At 39.5% G+C, this 22,540-nt stretch overlaps 1 pseudogene; it reads right to left on the bottom strand.

The window, feature by feature from the left end:
* The window catches only part of LOC149180523 (putative pectin methylesterase CGR2 pseudogene), a 28,208-nt pseudogene extending 15,277 nt beyond the window's left edge, over nucleotides 1-12,931 (bottom strand).
* Between the last annotated feature and the right edge of the window lie 9,609 nt (nucleotides 12,932-22,540).

The raw sequence follows: 22,540 nt of genomic DNA on the forward strand, positions 1-22,540 counted from the left end.
CTAACTAGGATTGAAAATCTGGTAGGTTTAACCAGGGCTAGGATCCAGATTATCCACTATTTTGCAAAGCCGAAGGCTTCTAAAATAGCTTCCAAATAGTGCTAATTTACCTTATCATAAGCCTTTGATAGTTCCAACTGCATTAGCATGCCTTATTTTTTCTGAGTTCGGAGAGTGTGAATCATCTCTTGAGCTAGCAAGATGTTGTCCATAATCTGTCTCCCTTCTACATAGCCTGATTATTCTTCCGAAATGATTCCTAGAAGAATTTGTTTTAGTCTATTGGCTATGACTTTAGAAATAATCTTGTACAAAACATTGCACAGTGCAATTGGTCAAAACTTCGACAAAGTATTAGCTTCCTCCTCCTTTGGAATAAGGGCAAGGAATGTAGAATTGAGGGCTTTGAGGATTGAAGAGGAATGTCGGGAATCCTCCACCACTTCCCATACCTCTATCTTGATGATCTCCCAACACGCTTTGTAAAAGTCAATGGTGAAGCCATTCGGCCCAGGTACCTTACCATTTGGCATATCTTTCACAGCCTCTTCCACTTCTTCCAAGGTGATGTCTCGATTTAAAGCCTTGTTTTGATCCTCAATGATGAGCTTGGGGATAGAAGTTAAAATTTCCTTAATTGCTTCCTCTCTGTCAATATCAGTTTCCCGAGCAATCTGGCTGAAATGATTTATGAGAAGGCTCGAGATTTCTTGATGAGTTTGTACCGAGGTTCCCTGATCATCTTTAATACTTAATATTTTATTAGCACCTTTGTGATCAATGGCAAATCTATGAAAAAATTTTGTGTTCTGTTCACCTTCCTTAAGCCATTGAATCTTGGACTTTTGCTTCCATATCATTTCCTCCTATTAGCATCTTAACTGCCAGGCCTGCATGAGCTTTTGTTCTATGTTCATAGTTTCTTGGTTAATATTTCCTTGGATCCAATCCTTGTGAACTTGTTCCATTTGCTCCTCCAGTTTCTTTTTTTCTTTAAATATGTTACCAAAGACTTATTGATTCCAGGATTTTAGTCTAGCTCTGATGTGTTTAAGTTTAGCCTGTAGAATGAACATTTTAGTTCCTCTTATGCCTAACGGTTCATTCCACCATTTTTCAATTTTCGGAATGAACTCAGGATGACTGAGCCAAAACTTTTCAAATCTGAATGGCTTATTCCTGGGTGTGCCTTAGATGGACACAGTCATTATTATGGCCAGTGGTCCGAACCTCCACTAGGTAGTATGTCCGACTCCACACTGATCCCTTCTAGGAGAATGGTTTCTGTCACTAAGAATTTGTCCAGTTGAGAGGTGATTTGCCTATCACCCCCCCTTTTTTTGTTCCAAATGAAAGTGCCACTCTTGGGGAAGATGTCTACTAGCTTGGCCGATTTAATGAAGTATTTGAAAGCTTCAGTATCCCTGTTGAGCATTCTAATACCTCCTCTCTTTTCCGTGAGCGAAGTGATCATATTGAAATCACCTCTGAAGATAGCTTTTGCTTGAGGATATCTTAGCTGCAAGTTGGATAGAGTGCTCAGTAATAGCAATTTGGCCTCTAGTTTATGACGGCCATAGACATTTGTGCATAGATATGTTTCTGGATTTCCTACCATTTGGACTTCTATTGAAATGTGAGATCTGGTAGCTTTAGAGGAAATGAGCTGGATAACCTGTGGATTCCACAGAATGGCCATGCCCCCTACCCATCCACGACTTGTTGTTTCTAGGTAGTCCATTCGTTTACCCAGTTTTTGACTTATATTGACCATTTTTTTGTTGGAACATTTAGTTTCTTGCAAAAACACTATATTTGGCTGTTCCTTTTGGACTTTCTTCTTTAATAAACATTGTTTTTTTTCTATTTAGCCCTCTAGCATTCCATGAAAGTACTTTCATAATTAACATAGTTTAGGAGGTTAGTGTGAATGCCTCAAGGGCTTTCATCTTACCTGAATTTAGGAGCATCTGTCCCAGTTCTTGTAATGCCTCATTGTTAGTCCTTCTTCCACTTTTTTTTCCGGTGCTTTGAGTTGTTGGAGGTTTAATTCAGTCCCTGCACTCTTACCCCTAGCCCTTTTGTTGTTCCCAAGCTCTTTCTCTGGAACTCCAGCTCTACTTATTGTCTTGCTATGAATAATTGTTGATTCCATTTAACTCCTCTTCCGATATGTGTTCCATTCCTTTATTTTTCCAGTCTTCTACCATGTTTGGTAGATCCATACCTTCTTGCTCAAGCATGTTGCTTAGTTCCATATCCTCGAGCCCTATTTCGCTGGTTATCATCTTTGAATCTTCTTCTAATCCTTTCGTTGGTCCCTGAGCTTGAGGGATGTTGATCGATCACTTAGAAATAGGTTCTTTCATTCCTGGTGTGGCTGTGGGTTGGCTTTCTTTCAATGATTCTCTCTCTGGATTGTTGTCCTCTGACTCTGTGTCTGATTCTAACACCTCAAAAGCATTGCTTTTGTTCTTAAGGGAAGTGCTTGCTTTAGTCTATCGTTTTTTATTTTCTCTCTGTCTTACATCGGTCGTTCAAAGGCTTCCTTATTCTTATCTCCTTTGTTCTCCTTGGTTTTCTCTGTCGTTTTGTTCATTTGGAATTCTCTGATCAAATGTCCATGCTCATGAAATTTCCTACAACGGAACGAGATCTGCTCATAGTCTATAGCTTGAAAATATACTTCATCTCTGTATTCCAACCATAGGCCCTCATGAAGTGCTCCCGAAACATCCATTTCTACACAGATTCTAGCATGGGAGGTATATCTTTTCTATAATGTCGCTTTTGAGGCTTTGATGAAGGTGCCTAACTTGTTGCCTATCTGTTCCAGTGTTGCATGTCCCCAATAGTCAATCGGAAGAGAGAATAGGCGAATCCAGAACGATACCTGTTTGAAGGTTTCCTGTTCTAGCGCAAAATTGGGTTTCCATGGTTTCATTTAAAGACCTACTAAGGCAAAGAAATATGGTCCTCCATCAAATATTCGATCCTTGTCTTCCAGATTGGAAAAAACCACTGTAAAGAATTGGCTCCTAAGTGTAGTCTTACATCCCCTTTGGGTTTCCATTGTTGCTTTATCCACATGCACAGTGCTCTTTCTATTGGAGAGTTTTGGTAATTGGAACTGCTTTAATTTTCTTAGGTTGATTTGGTACTGCTTTCTTGTTCTGGTCAGGATTATTAGTGTTCTTTTTACTCCTCAAATTGTACTATTTATGTACTTCCAAGATAGCAGAATCATACCCTTTCTTGTAATCGAATGATTCTCCTGATTGGGTTTGCAACTGCTGAAGCATGTGTAATTCCTAATCATATTGAGTCAAAAAGACAGTTTCCTCCTCATCTAATCCCATTAGGATAATTTGTGTGTCTTGTTCAGGGTCTTCTGAATGGGAGGTTTCAGCATAATTTTCCTAAAAAGGAGGCCTAATATTCTGATCAGGTCCATTTTTTCTAGTATTCTGATTTTGATTCTTTCTAAAATTTGGATTTCACACTGGAGGTGCTTGTTGATTATCCCAGTGAGGCTTCATTTCAATATTCTCTATCCTATATATCAGTTTTTCCATTCCTTTGGCTAAGGCATCTATTTTAATGTCAGAGGATGAGGCTTCATCTTTCAGTGGTCCTCTCCTTTCATTCCTAACTCTAGCTCTTTTTGCTAGAAAATTAGCTTCTACACTAACTGCTACACTCTGCATGTCTTCTAAGGTTGGAGGATTTCTCTCTCTTAGTTGGAAAGCCATATTAGTATCAAACCCATCAAGAAATTTTATCAAAGCTAAGCTAGGTGGGGGTCTCAGATTGTCTGGTATTGCATTGTATATATTGTTGAATCTAGTACAGTAATCCTGGACTGTTTCATTTGGTCCTCTCTTGATGTTTTCATATTCTGAAAGGATCTGCAAAGGGTTATTTTTCTTTTCCCATCGATTTAAAAATTGCTAATAAAAAACTTCTAGAGTTTCTATGCTATTAGCAGGCAAAGATCTAAACCATGTTCTTACATCACTAGCTAGAGTCTGAGAAAAAAGTCTCATTTGGACATCTCCAATATAAATTTCATGTAATTCAAAGAAATTTGTCATTTTGTTTGTGTGTTGTTGTGTTGTGTAAGTTCCTATGCCATCAAATTGGACAATTTTGTTCTGGAAATATTGTGGCATGGCACCTCGTGGAGCGGGCAACACAATAGGAGCATATCGATTTGTCATGGCTCTAAGTTGGGCACAACTAAGAAGTGGGGTTTGGCTACCAAGAGGTGATACATTGGGTGATGGGGAACTGGGAGTAATGGGTGACTGATGTGTAATGGTAGGTTGGTGGGTAAGTGAAGGTATAAATGGAGGTGTGGAATGAACTTCAGAAATGGAAGGGAAAATGGTGAACTAAAGGGAGTTGAAACTGTTTCAGAAAGTTGAGGGATCTTAGTAGTGGTAAGGGATGACTGAGGGGAATTTAGGATGTATTGATCAGTTGACAAGTTTACCCTTTGGACTTCAAGTTCTGCTGTAAATTCTAGATCTATAATTGTGTCATCAAGTGCACTCTCAGACCTGGTTCTAAATAGGGAAAGGTCAAATGACTCGTCAAAGGGGAGGTCTTCTAAAAAAAACCACTCATCAGGGCATGAATCTACTTTAATTGAGGGTGTGGGACTGACTGAACTTTCTTGTCTTCTGTATATTCGTGAAATCAGATTAGGACTATCAAATACTTGGGGAGGATTTGGATCAGGATTGGCCCTAGTATAGCGAGTTCTCCTTGAAGCCAAAATTTCAAACTTTTCTAGTTACTTTCTTTTTATGGAATTTTTATAAATAAATTCTAATAAACCCTTCAAGAGGCTTGAAATAAAGATTTGAAATTTCTCACAGGTTTATTAAGACTGGGGATTTTTTCCCCAGTATGGTCGCCACTATGTTATCACTCAGAAGTCTTCTCTAGAAGTTATGAAACGAAGGAATAATCCGAGGTAACCACAAACCAATCTTTAGACTCAGGTTCTAGCCAACCTAAGTCCAGATAGAGCTCTCTCTTTATAATTTAACTTTGTTTGGGTGGGGTTTTAGGCTAGTTCTTACTGCTCATGAGGATTTCAATTTTGATTGAAATTTGGGTGGTGGAATTCTTGGAACAGATGGATAGAAATAGGTCTTTAAGACATTGGGCTATGGATTCAATAAAAGGATAGCCTAACTGGATTACAGCATTAAAGGGATTGTTCACAGGGTAGGCTAGCAAAGCAAAAGGCAAATTCTCAAAGGGCTGATGGATGGAATGATTCTAACCAGGGTAAAAGAGCAATGAAGAATCCTTAAACCAGGATCAGAATGAGGAACGGAGCGTGATCATAGACGAAGGGAAAATAAGAATCCTTTGTTACATAGACCACAAAGAGAAACTATGGAAGTAAGGGGGCATTTAAGAATTCCCTAACTAAGATAGTTTAGCATAAAACATTAAGAAGGTAAACATTCAAAACAAAGTGCATTAAAGCAAGTTCTTAAATATCATTCCTAGTTTACCATTCTGATTTCATGGAAACACATATGATTATTAATAAACATAAGGGAAAACAATAATACACAAGAGAGAATACTTATTTGATTTTCGCTTTACATAAGAATCATGTAAAATGTCTGAACTTTATTCCATGATCCAGCAAGCCAATCCAGTCTTGATACAATAACACTTTGATTTTAGATACAAGTCTACATAAACGTCTTTGAATCCACCATAAATACTTCAAAAGGAGAAGTATTTATACAAAAAATATTACAAAATATCTCATAACAGTTTGAGAATTAATTAAGGAAATAAAAATATCTTCAAGCATGAAGATAGAGACAGATGGAAAACTGCATCATGTTGTCCCTATTATTGTGGTAGTGATGGCTGTTGCAGTTGAACTTGAGCCCTTTTTAGGCTAGCTGATATGTGTACACTGGAATCATCTTTGTCTTTAGTCTTTTACTAATACTCTTTAACCTGCTACTCTTTGACCCTATTCACCTGTTTCATCTGGGTGCAATTCAGATTTACTGTGGTAAATTATAGTAAATATGTCATTTTTTCCCACCATTCAGCCTCAAGTAATTTTACTTTGAGCATTCTTCTATAGATCTCGTTTGCTCAGTGTATTTAGAAAAATTAGGCTTGATGACAAACAAGTGCTTCACCTCATGCTCGAGAAAGAACAGATCTTCTAAAGTATCATACAATACTTTCCCTATAGTCAAGGCCTTGATACCTGAAGTGCTTGCTTGATCTTTGGCAACTTCCTTAATCTGTTAGTGTAGTCCAATTGGGTCATAAGTTTGTCATGGATGACCATGGGACTTGGAAGGCCTTTATCCCTCAAAATTTGAAATTTTGTCATGAATTTGTCAATGCCAACTTGCATGTTCTGTCATTTTTCCTCCAGGTTAAGCATAAGGTTTCTTTTAGAAAGAAACTTTTTGACTTCTATGATGGCTTTAGTTTTGTCCTCAACACCAAGCTCATTTAGTTCATGCCTGTTCTTGTTGTTCAAGAAATGGATGAGTCTATTAGCATCCTCAGGTTGGTCTCCTAGGTCTTCCTTTACCCTTTGAATTGCTTCGGTGGCCACTTTCACCAGTTTTGTTTGCTCAAATATTAATTGAATTGATGGCCAAATATCATTGACAGAGTCAATGATATTGGCCCAAAGCATCTCCTTAGTCTATCCTAGTGGCTTTTGTAAAGTTAGATCCTTCTCTAGGACCTTAATCTTCTCACCCATCCTGAGGGCTTTCTGTGTTTCTTCTCTCTATTGTATTTGGGAAAGCTTGCAGTCAGTTTCTAGGCTTGCCACTTTCTCCTTAAGCCTTTTAATCTATGTTGCCTTGATGGACATTTCTTCCATTGCTTTCACTAACTCTGTCGGCTTTTTTGTTGAAGTACCTGTTGTTGTAGACTCAGTTATGACTGACAGTGTTGTGGCAAGTGGAGTTGTTGGTGCCAAGGATCCTGCTAGTGTTGAGGGAACTGCAGTTGTTACTATGGGAATGGCAGTTGTAGAAGTGGTGGCCAGTTCACTTTGCTTAGACTGAATCAATGTGTCCAATTCTTTCTCTGTTTCTTTCAACTAGTCATTTATCTTTAAGACCAAGTCCATAAGCTCTTCTTGTCCTTTTTGGGACTCTAGGACTTCTGTTGTCTATGGGTGATGCATTGGTGGAACCTTAAGTTGCTTCTTCAAAGCAGTTATGTCATCATTTTTCTTCTTGATCAATCTTTCAGTGGCCTTCACATCTTTGGTATCATGTCCCAACTCAATGATTAAGTCCTCCAAGTACTTTATTCTGGTGTCCTTTGCCTGTGAAGAGGCCTTTTCTAATTGAAATTGAGCTGATATGTTATTAAGGGAATTCTGCAATTAATGGGTTGTGATGGCTTTCCCTATCAAGGTGGAGCAAATAATCTCCCATTTCTGTTTGTGCAACTCAATCTGGTCAATAGGGTCTATGTCCTTTGCCAGTACTTCAAAGTCTATCTTTCTATAGTCAACTGCTGATCTTGGTTGCTGTGTAGTGGGCTTCATAAATGTCATCTGCATTTTTCCTTCTTTCACATCATACGATAACATTAGCATTGTCCTGTTGGTAGGTGCCATCTTTAAGTATTGTGCATAAGTTTGGACCTTTAGCCTCTCATTCCTGGCTTTGATGTCCTTGTACCTTTCTCTGATATCTTGATATTTGTTTGCTGGCATCCTAAATGAAGAAACTTCAACACTTTGTTTCCTTTCCAACATCTGAGTATGAGATGTGGAACGTTCTGGTGTGCCCCAGGAAGGAATGGCAGGTCTGCTTCTTTCTTTCTCTATATTGGTGGGCCCAACAGTTTCTATGAATTCTTATTCTGACACATGACTTAATCTCTTCCTTTTGACTAGGTTGGTTTTTGCATATGTTTGTATAGTTGCTCTGCCTGATGTAGTGGCCTCTTCACTATTTCTTTTGAGGTTCTTCTCCTCATTTAGGGGAGTTTTCAAGGTAGGGGGCATACTCATTATGGGCACTGGTAGTATTGTTTGAGTCATTTATTCTTATAAGTCTGGTTGCTATGACTCTTCTTGTACCTGGAATTTTTCTTCTGTATGTTGTTCACTGTGTGCCTGTGATTCTCCTTGTGCTTGAGATTCTCCTGGCACCTGCAAGAAAGAACCTTCATCAAGCCTTTTCTCTAAATCAATTAGTGCATTTTCAATAGCAACTTCAGTGCTATCTCTGTCCACTAGAGTATTCTCCAGCCATTCCAATTGATTTGCATATTTTTCTATCTCAGGGATTCGGTGGTGAATGTAGGGAGCCATCTTGTTTTTCTCTCTCCTAATGCGTATAAATTCACAGGGGTCATATCTCCACATGAAGCTTTGTTTTAGTTTGAGTCTCTGAAGTATTTCCTCTTCTTCTTTCCCAACTTCTCTGCTATTACATACAAAGGGGCCTAGTTGATCCTTGATTCTGAGTTGGGCCTTCTTTTTGGCCTTGACAAAATGTACCTCATCTGAGTTGATTATTTTCCTGTAGTACTCCAGAGAAAATAACCTCATTGGGAGGTATCTGGGCAGTTTATATGGGGCCAACTCACAGCGATAGATCCTAATTTCTGTGTGATTTTGGAACAAGTACCAATCTCCCACTTTGTGTTGTTTCGACAGTTGCAGGATTCTCCTGATATCTGAACTTATTCTTGGAGGAGGACTTCCTAGCATCATGGTCACTACTGGATGTAAAAAAGATCAATGAAATCTATGTATGGATATGGGAATCATACTTATGTGTCAAACGAGTCCAAAAAATTACTGACTTAGGATGACCTTTAGTGTCAATCTTTTGGAGAGTGAATGGGAACTTGTCAACTTGATAATATAAGAAAAGGTGGTACATAATTGAAGAATACTTTAACACTCTTTCATTACTCATTCTCAAAAATTGTTCATGCATCCTATCAGCTATGTACTTGGCATAATCATACATGACAGTAGGGGGTTGTTCTGGAGTAAAAATGGACATGAAGGCTAAAATGATTTCATCTATGTATTCACTGGTTGTATAGCCTAAGATACAAGATATCATTGCTACAATATCTTGACCAAATGGGGAAAATGTGGTAGACACATATGGGGGAGGGTCCTTTGGGATGTGCTTTTCCTCCCTGATGAAGGTTTGGAACATTTGAGCAAGCTTGGCAGTGGTAAGCTTGGGAACTTTGTCTAGTAAGTCTCCAATGGAAATAGGGTTAAGTTCTGCCCTGGTTGTAGTTGCAACATTTCATTGATTGATTCAGCAGTGATGGTGAAAAGGATGGTTTGGTCAGGGGAAATCACTACTCTTTGACTCTGAATGTAGTTTGCACGGAAATAATGGACAATCTCTACAAAGATGTGCACCTCAGGGAACTAATACTTGGGAAAATTAGACTCCCAAGTACCTATTTTGTCAGCATGGTTTAGGTATTTGTCTCTGTATCGGAAGTATAATTTGAGAGGGGATTCATGGACAAAGGTGTCTTTGATTTGGAAGTCTTTATCAACAAGGGGACGGTGGTCCAGGTCCAAGCAAGGAGTAGTAATTGGCCTGACCTCCATGGAAATTGGGGCAGTCATTCTTAGTTCTTGTGGATTTAAGAATGGGGAAAGTAGATTTTTAGTCTTTGAGGTACCGGAGGGTTCAATTCCAGGTGGGTTTTATGTTATTTAAAGTTCCATTTAATTTTAATTAAGAAAGCTTTAGATACTGGTTTGAAAATTAACAAGGCTTTCAATGGATTCTGGAGTAAATACCTAGAATTGATGAAAACAGGGTGTGAACCAAGTAACTGGCAATTTTGAATGGCTGAAAAGGCTTCAATTAGGCTAGAACGCAATCTGGGAGATTTTGGCATTTCAGAGTGCAGGTGTACGTGGGTTGACATCTTTTCAATGTTCACAGGCGCGTGCATGGAAAATTACAGTTAAAACAATAAAAATAATGATTTGGGGCTTTTTTTATATTTATGCGCAAAAAGCCAATTTGGCGGGTACGGGTGAACAGTGATAATTTGTCGCATAGCGGAATGAACAGTGATAGTTTTGGTAGGTAGTAGGCTAGCGGCAAGTATTTTACTTCGCACAGCCTTTAGGCACTTGGCGTATTGGGGGGAGGCCATCCGATTCCACTCACCGAGTGACACATTGCATCTCGGGCCCGGTGGAAAACAGCCCATTTCGGGCAGGTATTATTCGGATTTCGGGCCTTTCCAAAATCAATGTGGGTCGTCAGATGGGGGGGGGGAGATCGTGCGGTGATTGGGTGCGGGAGTTGCATGGAAGGTAACGGAGGGGCTCGGCGGGCATTTAATCACGTTGGTTTTGATTTAATGCGCAATTAAGGCGAGGGTTAATGTTTCGGGCGGGATTTGGTTGGTGGGTTAACTTTAATTAATTGCAGATCGATTAATTATGTTAATTTGTCTTGGTTTGGATAATATAAAGTTTATATTTCAAAATTTGGGATAGGGATATTAAATATCAAAGGGATTTAAATATATATGGGAAAAGGGAAATTTCGAGAATTAATAAATATAATTAAAATTAGAAGTTAATATGAACATTGCAGAAAATGGATTATTTCTAAGTATAATGTGTATTTGAAACTTATTTCATTTTCACATAAAAACATTATGACTTAGGCTTAAAGTATTTTTGAGGGTTTTTCATAAAAATGGGTATCCATGGGGGTGATTGCTTTTCCTTAGGGAAATGGTGTTTTAACATTATGAAAAGGAATTTATTAGGGGAAAATGAATGAATTGAAGGGGGTGAATGTTTATGAGGGGATATTAGTACTTAAGATCCATAAGTCATTGGGCCGAGGGTCTGATCCCTCCAAAAGTCAGAGAAATGCTCTAAGCCCCTTTGACTTCAGATTTTGGGTACTTCAAACTTATTGTGGGAAATTAGTTAAGTAAAAGGTGAAATGAGTGAGGGGAAATTAGTTAATTTGACTTTGTGCACTTTATGCTAGTCCAATTTCTCATTCATACTTAGAACTTTCATGACGAAGGTGATCAATATGCTTTTATCTAACAATCATCACAATTCTGCAACCTTTCTTCTACTTACCCATCTACTCATCCTACCATTTTTCCTTCTCTTTATTAGGGTGCATTTAAGCTAGAAAACCCTTATCAAATATTTTCTTTTATTTACAATGGTAATCTAGCTAAATCTAACCTTATTACATCCAAGGGCTCAGATTAAATAGTTAATCTCCTTTTTTTTTTCCACTGGAAAAATCGTAATCTTTCATTAACTTAGAAAAATTACATATTGTAGATGCATTTTGCATATGCTGTATATTCTTCTGCCACATGTGGGTGGCTATATATCTATTATGTCTATTCAGTAGCAAAAATCATCACGCAGGATGATCTTAGTTATCAGTTATATATATACAGATTGCCACACAGGGCTTCAGGTTACAATTTTTATCATCTATGTACAAAAAAAGTTCCAAAAAAGTATCATTTTCAGATCTGTTTCTCATGGGCTAGCTGCCTTATGATAGTGTGCATCTATGTATGGGCGGTGGTAGTATTGGTATGCATCCGTTCCTCGCTGCTCCTGTATCATCCACTCTCCTCTGGGAAGTGTCGTGGCCTCCTTGGATAGTTGGTCGGCACTGCTGGTGTGTTCCCTGTAGATATGTTGACAAGTGATGTCAATAAATTGTGCCTTCAGTAAATTAATATCATCCAAAATGTTGCTGAGAGTGTGTGTGTGGCAAACAATATTATTGTTGAACCAATCAATGACAATCTTCGAATCTCCATATATATGAATATTCATGCAATTGTGCCCCAATGCAAAATGCAAGAGATGACGGAGGGTAATGATCTCAACAAAATTATTTGTGCCAGCTCCCAACCCCAGTTTTGCTTTGTAGAAATGCTGATCATTGATGAATAGTAGAAAACCTCCCCCATAGCCCTGCTGTTGGGCTGCGCCATCGAAGAATGCCCATGGGGTGCTATGATCTATATGTGGAGGGTCACGGGGTCTTTGAACCTTAGGCTGTGGCAGCTCAGGCGTCTCATAATAGGCCGATATGATTTTGGCTGTAAGATGCGGCCAGTGCACAGGTTTATCTTCGAAGATCATTCGGTTTCGTGCAAGCCATAGGTACCAACAAATAATGATAGGCAGGCTTTGTAGCTTGGAGTTTTTGTGATGGTAAAACCAAGTTTCCCAGGTTCGATTAATATCATCGCCCTCCCATTTTCCGGTGTGTTGAATAGAGGATGATATAGATTTCCATATAGACGATAACGCAGAACAGTTTAAGAACAAATGAACGCTCGATTCGGGGTTATGTTTGCACAGGGTGCACCAGGTCGGTCCATAGACTGCACGACGCATGAGGTATTCCCCAGTAGGGACAACACCCTTTAAGATACACCAGAAAAATAGCTTATGTCTGGGGGGAGCGGTGAGTTTCCAAATAGAGTTCCACCAAAAAGAGATTGTGTCCGGAACCTTATGCGATATCAGAGTGTGATAGCCAGACTTTGGGGTGTATACTCCGTTCTCCGAATGATACCATACGAGCTCGTCCTGCCCTTGTTTGATCCTTATATGTGATTCTGATAATGCATTGATATATGCCAACCAATCCTGATGCCAGTGTGTTGGTATATTGATCTGATTTGCATTTTTCCATCGTTGTTCAAAAATGGAAGTGTTTTGTGGATCAGCAATGTCAGTCAGAACTTTAATCCCCTGTGAGTGAAGATGTCGGATAAGTGCTTCAGGAAGAATGTGCCTACCGCCGCTACCATTCCAAGGATCCAGACCAATACGGGCATGTTTTCCATCATTGATTTTCCATACCAGATTATCCCTGATAAGAGTCATAGAGTTAAGAAGCGCTTTTCAAACGGATGATATACCAGATTTAGGCCAGGTAGGGAGGCGAATCCAATCCAAGATATTGTGAGGCCAGATATATTTGTGATATGAGATATATGTCCAGAGGTTGTTTCCAGTGAGTAAGGTCCACCCCATTTTAGCCGCAAGGGCTTGAGAAAAAGTAGGGAGATCTTTAAGACCCCATCCACCCCATTTCTTTGGAGTGGCGATCTTCTTCCATCTAACCCAAGCAAATATGCGCTTTTCCTGATTCCCATTCCACAGGTATCTATTGCAAGTTTGTTGTAGCCTGGCCAAGATGCTGCGCGGGATCCAGGCTAATGCCATCCAAAAGACCGGGGTAGCTTCCAGGACAGCCTTTACCAGAACGAGTCTGCCTGCTCTTGAGAGATATCGATGGCTCCAGATATTGAGGCGCTTCTCCAATTTTGCGACTAGCCAGACCCAGTCCGCAATCTTTGAGCTGAGAGGCTTGATCCAGAAACCCAGATATTTGAGGCCGAGGTCTAAGGGATGGATGCTATAAGGAAACAGCTGCAGGGCCAGATGGGATTCATGGATAGAAGTTCTGGAGAGAATAATGGAGGATTTTGAATGGTTGGCAAGCATCCCAGTGGCGGATGAGAAAAGAGTGATAATGTTCGAGAAAGAACGGGAGTCTCGAATGCTGCCATCAAGGAAGATCATTACGTCATCCACAAAGAGGAGGTGGGTGAGGAAGCAGTCGTCAGTTATCTTGAGTCCACTAAAATCCCCATTTCTCTTAGCAGAGTTTATAAGGCGGCTCAGGCCATCCATGACAATAAGGAAAAGAAGGGGAGACAGAGGACAGCCCTGTCAGAGACCACGTTCAGAATGAAAAAACTGGGATGCAGATCCATTAATCAGAACACTGAAGGTGGGAGTGGTGATGCAAGCCATAATCCAGGTGATGAAATTATGAGGGAACCCCAGGTGGATGAGAAGCATCTTGAGTTAGAGCCAATTGACCCGGTCAAATGCCTTGGCTAAATAAATTTTTAAGATAATGGCTTTGTGATGCTTGGTCTAGATAGTATGAAAGGCTTCTTGTGCAGCACCAATGGCTTCATAAATCTGATGATGCTCCAGGAAAGCAAATTGTTGAGGAGCGATATATCGAGACAGAATAGGACGGATGCAATTTGCAATGATTTTGGAAATGATCTTATAGAGCACGTTGCAGAGGGAAATGGGGCGATAATCATCAAAGGAGGAAGGAGTATCAGATTTGTGGATCAGAGCTATGAAAGTAGAATTGATGGCATTATACAGGGACCCAGACACCCGACATTCCTCTACAGCCCTAAGTAGATCATTGTTGATCAGCTCATAGAAGGCAATGTAAAATTCGATGGTCCATTCATCCGGCCCCGGGCTACGGTCCTTCTTGAACCACTTTATGGTGTTTTCAAGTTCCTCAGGAGTCACTCGATCAAAAAGGTTCTCCGCTTCTTCTTCATTTACAAACCTGGGGAAATGTCCTACTATGTTGATGATGTCTGCAATAGTGGAGCCCGAGGGTTGTAGAGGTTCCTGAAGTGGGATGATCCTAGCTGTGAGATCTTGGAGAAAGTGTCTACCACTCCACCATCTGGCAGAGGGAGGTTCCATATAGTATTTTTAACCTTCCTGCCTTTAGCGTAATTGTGGAAGAAGTGAGTATTGTCATCTCCGGCCTTTAGCCATGTAGCTCTGTTGCGAAGTCGAATAGATTCTTCTTGCTCCCTCAATATCTTTTGCTTCTGGTTTTCAAGTTCCACCAAGTGGGCTTTATCTTCAGTTGTAGTAAAGCCCAGGCCTCTTTCATTTGAAAGTGTGGATAGTTCAGATTCTATGAGCATAAGAGCTAAGTTCTCCTTTTGGTGTTTCTCTCTGGCCCATTCGATAGAGTGATGTTGAGCTGTGATAGGTTCATGTAGAAGCCTTTTGCCAGAGTATCTGTTGGGTCCCTATAATACTAGTGATTACCCCATTACTATTGTAGTTATACCCCTTATTTATATTGTTGTGCCCCTATTACCCCCATATTGTTATTTCTGTGCCCCATAAAATCCCTCTATTGTTATTTTTGTGGCTTTATATTATTATTGTTAGGTCGGCTGGATTATATTGTGACTCCTTAGACTCCTATATATAGAAAGGAGGTTTTGTCATTTGTATCATCCAAGAATTGTTCATTTATGTAATGTAAAGGAGGTTTCCCCCTCGAAGAGGCTAAATTCTAAGGCGTGGATCTTTCTTTTCTATCTTTTCTTGAGCTGGCTTCATAACATTTGGTATCAGAGCTTTAGATTCTAGGGTTTCGCTGCTCCAAACAGGTCATCGTGGAATTTTCGCTATAACTTTTTTTCTGTGATGTTTCAGAAGTCTCAAACAAAACCCATTTGAGAAGAAATCGCGCTGAACCTTGGGTCCGAATTTCAGAGTGTTTCGCGCGATATTTTCGGAGATATGATCTCAGGAAGTTAGTCTTTTTGCAGACTCCTGAATTATACTCAAAACAGATGATCTGGGGAAAATCGTCATAACTTTCTTTCTGGGCATCGGATTGAAATTTTGTAAGAAGGCACAGAAAGAGGATGGACTGTAGTTTTCTTTTATATATTTTTCAGAGTCAAAGGTTGAAGCAGTGATACGTGGCACTTCATACAAGTTCACTCTACTGAAATAGTCTATAATCAGGTCACTGCGGGAGATTGTGCATAACTCTTTCTTGGAGAATCCAATTTGGATCAGACTAGTGGCATTGGAAAGAGGACATAGGAGGCTACTACAGGTCACAATTTCAGAACTGGAGGATTCGAAATTACAGAGATACATCAGATTCAATATCAGGCTTCTACAAAGTAAAAAAATGTGTGTAGTTTTTTTTTTAAATTTTTGCATAAGCTTGGTTTGAAGGAATTCAAAGGGCATAGTAAAGCATTATTATCGGTAACTGATGCCCCGAGGAAAGAAAATGCAAACACCTAGTAAGGAACCTGAAAGCTCTAGCATGACTCATGAAGAAGAGGAAGAAATGCTACATGATATATCAAAATTACAAGAACAAGTGCAACAAATGTCACGCTCACAAAAGCTAACAGATGCTAAGATAAATGGCGTGGAATCTAAGATAAATGGTGTGGAATCTAAGATAAAGGGCATGGAAGCTAAGATGGATGATCTGAAGATAGATTTGAGGACAGATTTGAAGACAGACATGGCAGATTTGAAGACAGATTTGACAAATTTTCTACAAGAAATACTTACTAATGGTGAAAAGGTAAGGAAACTCATGATGTGAACAAAAGAAATGTTAATCATGATTCCATAGACTCTAATGTTGGATCGAAGACCCACCATATTCCAAAAATCGATATGAGTAAGTTTGATGGCAAGGATCCCGCCACATGGATATTACAGATGGAGCAATTCTTCGATCTCAATAATGTGCAAAACACACAAAAGGTACGTATGGAAACTTTATATTTGGAACCAAATCAGTTTGTATGGTATCAATGGCTTTGTTCTCGTAAACAATTTATCACTTGGGCAATTTTTATGGAAGAATTGATAGCACATTATGAGGATACAAAAAGCAACACTTTTTTTAGCCAATTGATAAGTCTCAAACAAAAGGGTTCAATAATGGAGCACATTGAGGAGTTCCAAAAATTGAACATAAGGGTAAAATATATTCCAGAGGAGCATAGGATTGATGTGTTCATAGGGTCTTTAAAGGATAATATCCAACATGATGTGCGCCTTCGGGAACCTGATTCATTAGAGAAGGCATTCAGGTTAGCAAGAAAAGTGGAAAGCAAAATTATGGCAACTAGGAAGCATACCATTCACAACTATAAAGATGGAAGTGTTGTTGCTCATAGTCTTCCACAACCTACAAGGTTGACACCACAACAATTGGAAGAAAAAAGAGCAAAAGGGCTTTGTACAATTGTGATAGCAAATACACAAAAGGTCATAAGTGTGCTGAGAAGAAATTATTCTACATAGGTTGTGAAGAGGAAGAAGAAAAGGAGCAAGAAAGGTCAAAAGAAGAGGATATATTCCAGGAACAAAGCCTAGATGAAGAACAAATAAATCCGACCATATCTTGTAATGCATTGGCGGGAATTACCACTCCTCAAACCATCAAGATAGAAGGACAAATCAAGAAGAAAAAGGTAATAGTGTTGATTGATTCAGGAAGCACCCACAATTTTATTCATTGTAGGGTAGCAAAAGAATTGAATTGCTTCCTATATCCAACACCAGAGTGTCAAGTGATGATTGCAAATGGAGGAACAATAAATTGTTCTGGAAAGTGCCATAATATCAAGCTATCCATGGGAGAATATGTATTGACTAGCCCAATGCTTTCCATTCCAATGGGAGGTGCTGATGTTGTACTAGGAGTCCAATGGCTATAATCCTTGGGTACGATAGCTTTTAATTTTCAAGAAATTTTCATGAAATTTTCTGTGGAAGGAAAGGAAGTTGAATTAAGGGGTATTGCAGGGAAACCAGGAAAGATAATAAGCTCTAATGGCATGACAAAGCTTCTAAAAAAGGAGAAAAGAGGTGTAATTGCACAATTATGTTCGCTAGATGTTTCCACATTGGAATCATCTATTTCTCCAAATCTCCAAAAATTCCTGGACAATCATTCCAAGGTATTTGAGACTCCCAAAGGTCTCCCACCTATGTGTGATCATGATCATGCTATTCATCTGATTCCAGGAAGTGTTCCTCCAAACATCAGGCCGTACAGATATCCATATGTCCAAAAAAGTGAAATTGAACGTATGGTTGCAGAAATGCTAGAGGCTGGTATAATTCAACCGAGTCAAAGTTCTTTCTCAGCTCCAGTAGTATTGGTGCACAAGAAGGATGGATCATGGCGCATGTGTCCAGATTATAGGGAGCTCAACAAGCTCACTATTAAAGATAAGTTCCCCATTCCTGTCATTAATGAATTACTGGATGAATTGCATGGATCAATTTACTTCACCAAGTTGGATCTTCATTCGGGATATCATCAAATCAGAATGAAGATTGAAGACATTCCGAAAACGGCATTTAGAACTCATGAGGGTCATTATGAATTTTTGGTCATGCCTTTTGGCCTTACCAATGCACCTTCAACATTTCAAGGTTTGATGAATTCAATTTTCAAACCATTCCTTAGAAAATTTGTGTTGGTATTTTTTGATGATATACTAATCTACAGCAAGTCTTGGAAGGATCATGTTGAACATGTTGACAAGGTGTTACAACTATTGGAGGAGAAACAATTATATGCAAAAAGATCCAAATGTTTCTTTGGAGTCCAGGAGGTGGAATATTTGGGTCATATTGTATCTCATGAAGGAGTTAAGGTAGACCCTAGCAAAATTAAAGCCATTAAGGAATGGAAAATCCCCACATCCATAAAGCATCTGCGAGGATTTCTTGGGTTGACAGGGTATTATCGCAAGTTCGTTAAGAATTATGGGAGAATAGAAGCACCTCTAACAACATTATTGAAGAAAGATTCATTTTCATGGAATCTGGAAGCAACAAAGGCCTTTAAACATCTTAAAGAGGCAATGTGCTTGTGGGCTCCAGTATTGTAGCAATAATGCTACAACTCCTGGGGCTTCCTTCTCTAATTTTATCAACCCGGTAGTTCGTAACAAACTTGGAAGCGACGGTGTTGTATGCACAAGTACTAGCTCTTTTCGCAGCTGTCACTTGGTCAGCTGGCACAAGTCCGCTAGGGCTCAAGACAACTTCTATATGTTCTCAGAAGAAGCTTTTTAAGTGATGAACGAAGGCTATATCAAAGGAAATTAACCTACTTTGCAAGAATGAACTGAAAGCCAACCAAACATGGAAACCCTAGTAAACCCTAATCTGACCAGCTTAATCCTTACTATGCAATAGTGGGAATGCAACTTCTAAAAATGATGCCATTACTTCTAGTGAGAGGAAATGCATGAGTTTAAACTACTTTCATCTGAAGAGAACATGTTTTTGTATTTTTGCTCAAGTGGTTGGAGTTATTATGACTGTGCTTCTTACTGGTTCTTGACTGTGCAGGGATAGTTCAAGGGGAGGAAGGCTTGGGAAAGGTCAGGAGGACTCTGAGAGGTTCCAGGGGATCCCTAACATCATTCTACAGAAGTTCACAACGTTCAGGTGCTTGGCAACCGTGTTTGCATGCTTCTACAGGATGTCTGCAGGGGATCCTACAGGAAGCTCAGGATTTCTACAGGAAGTCTGCTAACTTCTACAGGATGTTCTGCAGTCGGAGTTTTGGGTGATGGAGGAGTGAATGAGCTGTATGGATGGATAGGGAGGATGAGAGGGGAGCTTGTGATGGCTTATGGACAGAGAGATGAGATGGAGAGAGAGGGTGTGTAAAGCTGGTTGATCGATAGAAGGGTAGAGGCAATGGAAGGCCGAAAGGACAAAACAACGTGGATAATAGAAGAGTTGGTGGGCAAAGGAGCTAGCTGAGAGGGAAGGAGATGGCTTAGGCATGACTGAGAAGGATAAGGAAGTGTTGAAGTGGTGTTGCGCAGTGTAAATGAAACAAATCACCTCTGTCTTGCACAAAACCAAGAATTCATCAACCTAGTCTAACTGTTTTATTAAAAACCAAAGAACAACGATGGAAGTTAAGATAGAAATCGTGCATGGTGCTGAAACAAGGGGTTATTTCTCAAGATCTAAATGCATGGACACTTCTACCAATGGAAATATGACTTTAAAGCTTGCATGAACATATAAAACTGCGTTTTTTTGGTGGTTGGCACGGTCTACACTCCCAATCTCTAAACAGAGGTGGAAGTGAGTGTATGATCAACCTTTTCTTGGAAATCTAATGAATTCTAATCCTCCTACTCTAATCTAAGCTGCTAAAAGCACTTTATCCATAAACTAACCTACTTAATCACATCAAGAAATTTGAATCAGCAGACTGTGCTTTCCAAATGCATGTCAAGGCAAAGAAATGAAATGCTGAAAGGAAAGACAAGTAACAATACAAAGAAAGGAGGCCTATTGCTCTCAGGTTGGGCCCAAACCTGAGAGCTATAGCTCCTCTAAGAACTCAGAATTGAACTCAAATCTGCCTGCCTTTTATTAAAATATCATAATCATAAGTCTAACAACATGCCAAAAATGGCTTACAAAGAGCAAAACAGAGCTATAGCTCGTGATTCAAAATCTGCAACAAAGGTTCAAAAGTCCCCATCGAAGGCTACAGCCTCAATATTTATACATGATGAGGGCCAAGTTGGCCTCCTCAATTAGTGGGGCTTGGCTGTCCAACTAAAAGTAAACTGTTGTTCCTGTAGAATCCGTTGGCTACCTTCTAGCTCGGTGGTGATAGCTGTTGGAGCTCGGAGTTGGGGTGGAGATCACGAGGAAGGTCATTCAAGGCTGTGGACAACCTTCCTACAAACCCGCAATGCCACCTTGGTTGTCTCCTTGTCTCCATCTGCGTGGTCTTTGCTCCATTTAATGTCAAAAAACCTGAAATAATCATGTATTAGCCACATAGGCATAATGACTGCCCTTCTTCCTACAAATAACATGAATATACTAAGAAATGATGCATAAGTGATAAAAAATGAAGGGTTGAGCAAGGTAAGTAGGCCAAATGAGCCCAAAATGTTACCAAAATTTGGGGCTCATCATGTGCCAAGCACCGGTCTTAGCTACATCGGACTTCACAAAAACCTTTATTGTGGAATGTGATGCTTCAGGAAATGGAATTGGTGTTGCTCTAATGCAAGATGAAAGACCCATTGCTTTTGAAAGTCGTCCAATCAAGGGAAAGTTTTAAAGCAAAGCTATATATGAGAAGGAAACGTTGGCAATACTCCATGCACTTAAGAAATGGTGACCCTACCTAATGGGAAGACACTTCAAGGTAAAAACGGATCATGATAGCCTTATATACCTTTTAGAACAAAGATTATCCTCTGAAGAGCAACAAAAGTGGGTCACAAAGATGTTGGGTTATGACTTTAAAATCATCTACAAAAAAGGGAAGCAAAATGTGGTGGCAGATGCACTCTCAAGAAAGGATGAGGATATGGAAGCATTGTTGTGTGCCATTTCTATTATCCAACCAGATTGGATAAACGAAGCAAAGGAGGAATGGAAGAATGACGAAGAAGTGTGGGCACTTATTCGAAAGATACAACAAGATTCCAGTACTTCTGATACATTTAGCTGGAAAAATGATTCGCTATGGTACAAAGATCGCTTATACCTCTGTAAGAATTCCCACCTAAAACAAAAGATTCTTATGGAATTGCACACTTCTCCCTTAGGAGGGCACTCAGGATTTTTAAAAACTTACCACAGGGTTAAGAAGGAATTTTTTTGGGATGGCCTTAAATCAGATATTCAAAAGTTTGTGGCGGAATGTTTGGGTTTGCCAACAAAATAAAGTTGAAACAATTAAGACACCGGGTCTATTACAACCTTTATCCATTCCAAGCCAACGTTGGGAGGAGGTTTCAATGGATTTTATCACAGGTTTACCCAAGTCTGAGGGAAAGGGTGTCATCATGGTGGTAGTTGACAGACTTACCAAGTATGCATACTTTTGTGCATTATCACATCCATTTAAGGCTAGTACAGTTTCTACTGCATTTATGGAAACAGTTCAAAAGCTACATGGAAATCCAAAGATTATTGTAAGTGACAGAGATCCCATTTTCACTGGAAATTTTTGGACATAATTATTTTCTTGTCTTGGTACTCAGCTAGCTCATAGCTCATCTTATCATCCTCAATCTGATGGGAAAACTGAGATAGTAAACAAATGTTTGGAAGGATATCTCCGTTGCTTTGTATCTGATAAACAGACACAATGGGTCAAATGGTTGCCTCTGGCTGAATGCTGGTATAACACTTCCTTCCATACAGCAACAAAAATGACCCCATTTATGGCACTTTATGGGTACCAACCACCATCAATCACATCATATTTAAGAGAAAATTCTAAGGTTCAGGCAGTGGAACATCACATCGAACATCAACAACAAGTCCTCCAACTCTTAAAGGATAACCTCGTGTTGGCACAAAATAGAATGAAACAACAGGCAGATCAACATCGCAGTGAAAGAAGTTTTGATGTAGGTGATTGGGTATTCCTACGGCTACAACCATATAAGCAAATGTCCCTAAAGCAAGCTAAGAAGGATAATAAATTATCACCAAAGTATTATGGTCCGTACAAGGTGTTGGAAAAGATTGGTACTATGGCATACAAATTGGAGCTTCTTGCAGCTTCTCGATTGCACCCAGTTTTCCATGTTTCATGTTTAAAGAAGGTTATAGGCGACAAGCTCCCAGTTCAAACAATATTGCCAGAACTTGACGAGGAAGGAAAAATTATATTGGAACCGGAAGCAGTCACAGAAACAAGAACTCGACAGCTACGAAATCGATCAATTTCAGAGTATCTTATCAAGTGGAAGAACTTATCCGCTGAAGATTCCACATGGGAGGATGAGAATTTTATGCAGAAGTATCCAGAACTGCTCAAGCGTTGAGGACAACACTTTTTTGAAGGAGAGGGGCATGTTG

This window comes from Pinus tabuliformis, chromosome 3_2 (assembly GCF_031772625.1).
Source record: "Pinus tabuliformis cultivar Carrire ecotype Pingquan chromosome 3_2, CPIR1, whole genome shotgun sequence".
NCBI lineage: Eukaryota > Viridiplantae > Streptophyta > Pinopsida > Pinales > Pinaceae > Pinus > Pinus tabuliformis.